The sequence below is a fragment of the Chelmon rostratus genome, chromosome 12, assembly GCF_017976325.1.
Source record: "Chelmon rostratus isolate fCheRos1 chromosome 12, fCheRos1.pri, whole genome shotgun sequence".
NCBI classification, from domain to species: Eukaryota; Metazoa; Chordata; class Actinopteri; order Chaetodontiformes; family Chaetodontidae; genus Chelmon; species Chelmon rostratus.
The window spans coordinates 14114691-14121296 of record NC_055669.1 but is presented as its reverse complement, the minus strand read 5'-3'; positions in this window follow the sequence as shown (position 1 = coordinate 14121296).

Here is a 6606-nt window from a genome sequence, read left to right as displayed (position 1 = left end):
CAACGTTGAAGTGATGTTGCAGTATTGTTTTTGCAGTTACATTGCGAATAATTTGACAGAAACGCTTGTTGTTGTTATTATTGTCTAGTTTTACTCCCAAAGCACTGAGATACAGTATGCTGCAGAGTTGTGTTCTGTCACATGCCAGATCTGTATGCAACATATTATGGGTCCAATCTACAAATAAAAAAGACAAATAGAACATTTAACCTCAAAACTCATTTTTTTCCACCTGCATTTGTCTGGTAGTTTATTTATTTATAATACTGTTCTGTTAATGTTGAAAAGCCTGTCCAAAATAAATAAACGTGCAAAAACGACCAATAAACGATAAAGACTGCACATAAATGCATAAAACGTTTATATCGTCCAATTCCGACTTTTTCATTATGACATTCACAGCTGAATGTTTGGGATATTTTGAATGCTGTTCTTCTGGGGAGTCAGTCAAAAGGCAAACTGTCCCCCTAGTGGCTGGGTTTGGGCTCACGTCAGCTGTTGGTCAGACCAGTTGTCAGAGTTGAAGTTATGACCTGGCACTGGCACCAAAGGTTTGGTGACAGACGCCAACACTCACTGGCCCAATTATACAGTATAATAATTACATGATGGAAATTATAAGTTTGACATCCACCCCATCTATAATTATTTCTCCCTGCCCACCGTTTGTAGTAACATGCATCAAATGCTTCCTGAAGAACAGTGCCAGTGTCTTACTATGGAGTCCCAAAGCCAATTTTTCTTCTTGTTTCTAAGTGGCTGTGTGTTCACTCAACAACAACAACAACAACAACAACAACAAAAAAAACTCATTTGATGGCTTTTTACATTTTTCTTTCTTTCTTTGGCCGTATCCTCAACATACAATGAATAACTATAGATGGTTTTACATTATGTGGAATTAATACTGGTAAAATCTAAATGGCCAGAGATATCAATCTATTTCTTTGCCTCTTTTGTCCAAAATATCGAGACATACACATGTCACAATCTCCAAAACAACACTATGCTGCACAATCTGCTTCATTCACTGCAATTACAACAAACTAAAAATGGAAATTAAAAGGTCAATAGTTACCAGTACACGCAATTGTAAACACAGACAGTTTTTTGTGTGTATAGCAGTACACATCAACAGGTTGACAGTCTATTATGTGAAGACATACAACCACATTTACACTCACACCTACAGGCAATTTGCACTCTCCACTTAACCTACATTTCCGGACTGTGTGAGGAAACAGGAGCACCTGGGGGACACCCACAGAGACACAAACCACCTTTCCACACAGAAAGGTCCATCTGGCTGGCTGGATTCAAATCAATGAGACATTTCTATCCACCGAGCAATTGTGCAGCTCTCCTTCGTAATACAAATAACAACTTGTGCCGCACTTTAGTAAACAGGAGATTCATTCACTGCACTACTGTAGGAGGTATAAAGCATGACCCAAAAATAAAAGTGCATCTTACCTGTAACCATACTTCTGTCCAGCCTCACACACTGGTGAGAAATTAACAAATCTCTCACACTATACTGACCTCCGTTCACACATTTAGAGAGCTGCTGTGACAGTGTCTTGCCATCTGCTCTAGGCAGAGACACCTTGCATCAACTGAACGTCAAGACAAGACTGTGATTAATGGAATCAAATGAGGTGTGAGAAATAATCGCTTCAAAATGATAACAAAATGCAAATTTTTGTTTCACTGGCATTGATCTGCAAATGTGAAGATTTGTCATGCCAATATGGGAGGGAAATGCATGTAAATATATACAAAAATGCATACAACTGATTTTTTTAGTGATCAAAAATCCTAATTAGGCATTCTTTGCCATAAGAATACTGTGTTTCTCAACCACTGAAGCAAAGTTGTATTCACAATAAATAAGCAAGAACAAATAAATAAATAATCCAAATGGTTGTTGCCTCGATTCCTTTATTGTTATCTGGGCCCACAGATGGAACACAGTCTGTCATGTGAGCGATACTTGTACAGAAAAACAAGTCTCCACATAAGGATCAGAGAACCAGATGGTAGAAGGAACTAGCCAGACTTGACTGGTGCTGGTCGCCTTGTGCTCTGTGTCAGGCTGAGCCAATGCAAAGAGAAAAGGTGGGAAAGTGGGCAAGCATGCCAAGCATGTGCAGCCCCGAACACAAGTAGGATGCACATATGTTTAGACTCCCGTACTCTCACATCCTCTCCTACACACATATTCATGAGACGAATAGATGCAAGTATAGAGAAACAGGTGTATAGACGCGTGGTTATCTTGTATTGTAAAGTGACACAGCTCTTAGGTTGGGCTATGAACTCAAAGTGTTGCCATTTAATATAAACTACTAGTGCGGCACCTCATTTGGATGTTGTTCATTTCTTGACAAATTCAGCTAAATGAAAAGTTTGTATCAATAGCACAGAGAATGGACATACAGTATGTCTGGGAATTGTGTTTTTCTGAGGCTTAGCTTACTTGTGAGTTTTATTTAGTGACATTCATTAAAAGTGACTAATAGATGCTGACTTTATGAGTAACAATCTGTCTTCAGCAGACACAGAATACATTGCAAAACTGTCTCGTTGCTTTAACTTTTACACCATTTCCACATTTTACTAGATGTCATGAAATCTTAAAGAAATACAATACGCACATACTGAAAAGGGCTCCTTTTGTTGATTGCACCATCAGACTGAAATGAACAATACGATACTGAAACAAACAGCACAAATTCAAAACAAATGGAAAGTCGCGTATAATATCAGTACTCTGAAACATGACAGAGAGAATAGGGGCCTACCTTTCGTCAAACTCATTTTTGACAGCTCTGACCTTTTGACCGCCAATGAGATGTTGCCACGTCATAAGGGGCGGTCCCTGGGACCACTCCCCTTTTTTTGCCCCACGGTTTCCCCGCCCCACCCCCCTTTTTCCCCACCCAATGAGGTGTTGCCACGTCACGATAGGCGGCCTTTCGTATTTTCCGGCGGTTTACCGCGGTTTCCCACGGTCATCCCGTCCTTTTTTCCCACGGTCATCCCGCCTCTCTCTAGCTAATTGACGGTTCGAACCAATGAGAAGCACGATAGGAACGAGGGGTGAGAGGGGGGAGGGTTTGGTTAAATGGATAAAAATGAGGTCTTTCTCTGGGCTTTTACACCCAACATGGCTCAGCTGCAAGCGGTTCGTATGGATAACGCGGTTTCTAAACCATTGGGTGGAGAAGATTCCTCCTTCTTTTCTTTTGCTTCTGCTGCTACAAGCTGTGGCGTATGGCCATCATCGCTGTTCAGTCAGATGTCTGTAACAATCTACGAAGATGGTACGGACGTGCCGGGCGCTCCTGAAAAAAAGACCAACCGCACGGGGTATCTGTGTCGTGTCCAGATACCTCCGCCGGTGAACCTGCACGAAGAATGGCTCCTACGTCCGTGGGGGAGTGGATCCTGGGGTTATGAATTCAAGTACGAGGAGGGTGAGCTGTGGCTGTATCAGTTGGGTGATGGAGAAAGTCTGAATCTTTCGAGCAGCATTGCGGTGTTGAACGCAGAGGATTGGGCTGCGATGAAGCTGATGGTGAAGATGTTAAAGGCACGGGATGAGAACAACATGATTGAAGAGAATGATGATGATGAAGAGTACGCATCGGATGCAGACTCGGGGTACCATTCGGAGGAGAAAGAGGAGGAGGTGAAAAAGGAGGAAGAGAAAGAGGAGGAGAGGGTGCAGAGTGAGAATGAGAGTCCTTGTCCTGAGAAGTGTCTGAGGGAGGAGAAAGAGGAAGAGAAAGAGAACGGTAAAAGAACGCGCAGTGAGAATCCCTGTCCTGAACAGCCTCAGAGGAGGGGTGTGCAATTTGATGAAACTGAGCTGGCTAAGACGAGAATTATCTTAGCTGCAATGTGGTCATCCAGATCCACAGTTTCAGGCAGATGGATGTATCGGGCCAGTCTGCGTTCGTTTAGGTCTTGGGAGAGATCAATAGACATTTTTGTTTTGGAGAGATTTAATCCTGACTGCGGTTTGTTCCGCACCATGCTAGTCATACCTGCTGCAGAATGGTTTGCTAGGATGCTACGGATAAGGAAGAGGATTACGACCCTTTTCCAACGCTGCCGCAGCTGGAGAGATGTGGCAGTATTAAGCAACATTTAGTTGTTTTTTTTTTCTTCTCTGTGAGAAATACAGAAAATAATTCCCACGGATCCATAACCACGCCTCTTTGAACCACCCACCTTCAAACCACACCTCCCTTCTGATCTTATAAAGAACGGGATCGTTGCGGTTGCCTGACACTGCGTTTCATCAACACGAGAAGCCTGATCTACAGTATTTTAGAGATGGATTCTACATTTCACAAGGAGGACGATGTCTCGGAGGAGCGGGAGATGCCTGAGACGCCTCCTTGTTCGGAGGAGGAGGAGGAGGATCATACTAAAGATGATTCTGCCGACGAGGACGTGGTTGACGGATGGAAGTCTTCAATTCTCATCGATACCGTCAAATCGGCCGTTTATCACCTCCTCAACATAGTCATCCACAAATATCGTATCGACCAGTGCAACGGGTGTAAGACTCATCACCCCAGCCAGAGACGGCACGAGTGTCTGAATGTCTTGGAGGATGACTTTTACGAGGATCATTATTACCGTCTGATTAAAATACTCCTCAGCCCTCGGTTTATTCCAGCCATTCAGCGTCTGCTGATCGCCCGCAACATCAGAACGGAGGATTTCAAAGTTCGCACTGTGGCGGAGACTCTCCTGCATGAACTAAGATCGGTCAAGAACACCTTTGACGCTATCAGCGATGCTTATGAAAATCTGGTAGGACAGGATGTGGTGAAAATCGGACAACTTCGACTGGTCACTGAGTATTATACAGATTGTTAAGCTTTTCCAGATAATCATATAGTTGATGAAAACACAAAAGTTTTGTACCCAGTTGTATGAGTCTGTAACTTTGTGTATCTAGCTTGTTTTTATAAACCGTGTATCCTGCTTTGAGTTTGTAACTTGCTTTTTAAAAATCATGTACCCAGTTGTATGAGTTTGTAACTTGTTTTTTTAAAATCATGTATCCTGCTTTGAGTTTGTAACTTGTCAGCAAATTAAAAAACAAGCGTAGAGAAAAAAGGAAAACGTGTCTGTTCTTTTTTTTTTTTTGAAAGGTTTAAAAGCTAGCTCACACAGATCAGTAATGCAGATGGTGTTTGAAGCTTTTAGAAGACAGGATGGCCGAGAAAGGGATGATGAAAAAAGTGTATTACAACCCGCTTCACCCCGCTAGCTTTGGAGGAGTAGAGCGACTCCGTCAGGGTGTAGAAGACGAAACAGGTAAAAAAGTCAGAGTTCAGGATGTTGAAGATTTCTTATCGGAGCAGGATGCGTATACGCTGCATAAACCCGCACGAACACATTTTAAGAGAAACATAGTCTTTGTGACGAAACCGCTCAAACAATTTCAAGCCGATCTGTGCGACATGCAAGCTTTATCCGAACATAATGACGGTTTCAAATATTTACTGACCGTTATAGATGTATTTTCAAAAAAAGCCTACGCACGTGTCATGAAAAAGAAGACAGCTTCCGAAGTGGTGAAAGCTTTCGAGTCGGTGTTACTAGAGAGTCAAATACCTGAAAAAATACAAACGGATGAGGGGAAAGAATTTTTCAACAAGAGTTTTCAGACTCTGATGAAGAAACACGGTATTGTACATTTTGCCACAGCGAGCGATTTAAAGGCCTCGGTGGTGGAGAGGTTTAATCGTACGTTAAAGACGAGAATGTGGAGATATTTTACGGCCCATAACACCAGACGTTACCTCGAGGTCTTACCCGATCTGATAAACAGCTACAACCACAGTTACCATAAGAGTATAAAAATGACACCTATGGAGGTGACCTCAGAGAACACCGATCAAGTGTTTCGTAACCTGTACGGGACAATTTCCTCACGTCCTAAAACAAAGATGAAATTTAAGAAAGGGGATCTGGTGAGAATATCCAAGCTGAGAGGAGTGTTTGATAAAAAATATGAACAAAGTTTTACGGACGAAGTGTTTACAGTGACGCGTAGCATTCCGCGCGCACCTCCTGTATACAAACTACAAGATTACGACGGTGAACCTATCGAGGGCTCATTTTATGAAGCCGAGCTGCAGAAAGTAAAAATGACCGGCGACAGAATGTTTCACGTGGAGAAAATCTTAAAACGCCGCGTCGTCAAAGGCGAAAAACAGGTTTTCGTCAAGTGGAAAAACTGGCCGGAGAAGTTCAACAGCTGGGTTAAAGCCTCGGAGGTAGTAAACACATAAAAAAACCTGGTACAAAGCTTGTAGGGGTCATTCGAACGAGGAATCATGGAACGCACAGAGTCTGATGGGTTTTATGTGACCCTCCCTTCCAACGCCAGCAAGGAATTATTTAAAGCAAATACCAGTAGTTGTTACACCGTGGATTTAGCTAAACCCATTGAACTGAGCGGAGAATGGACGGTGGGGCTGTGCGAATTTATCTATCCTCGCACCTGGTATAATTTACACCGAGACGCCTCCTACGTGGAACTGAAACGGACGATCGAGGAACCTCAGCCCCTGACAA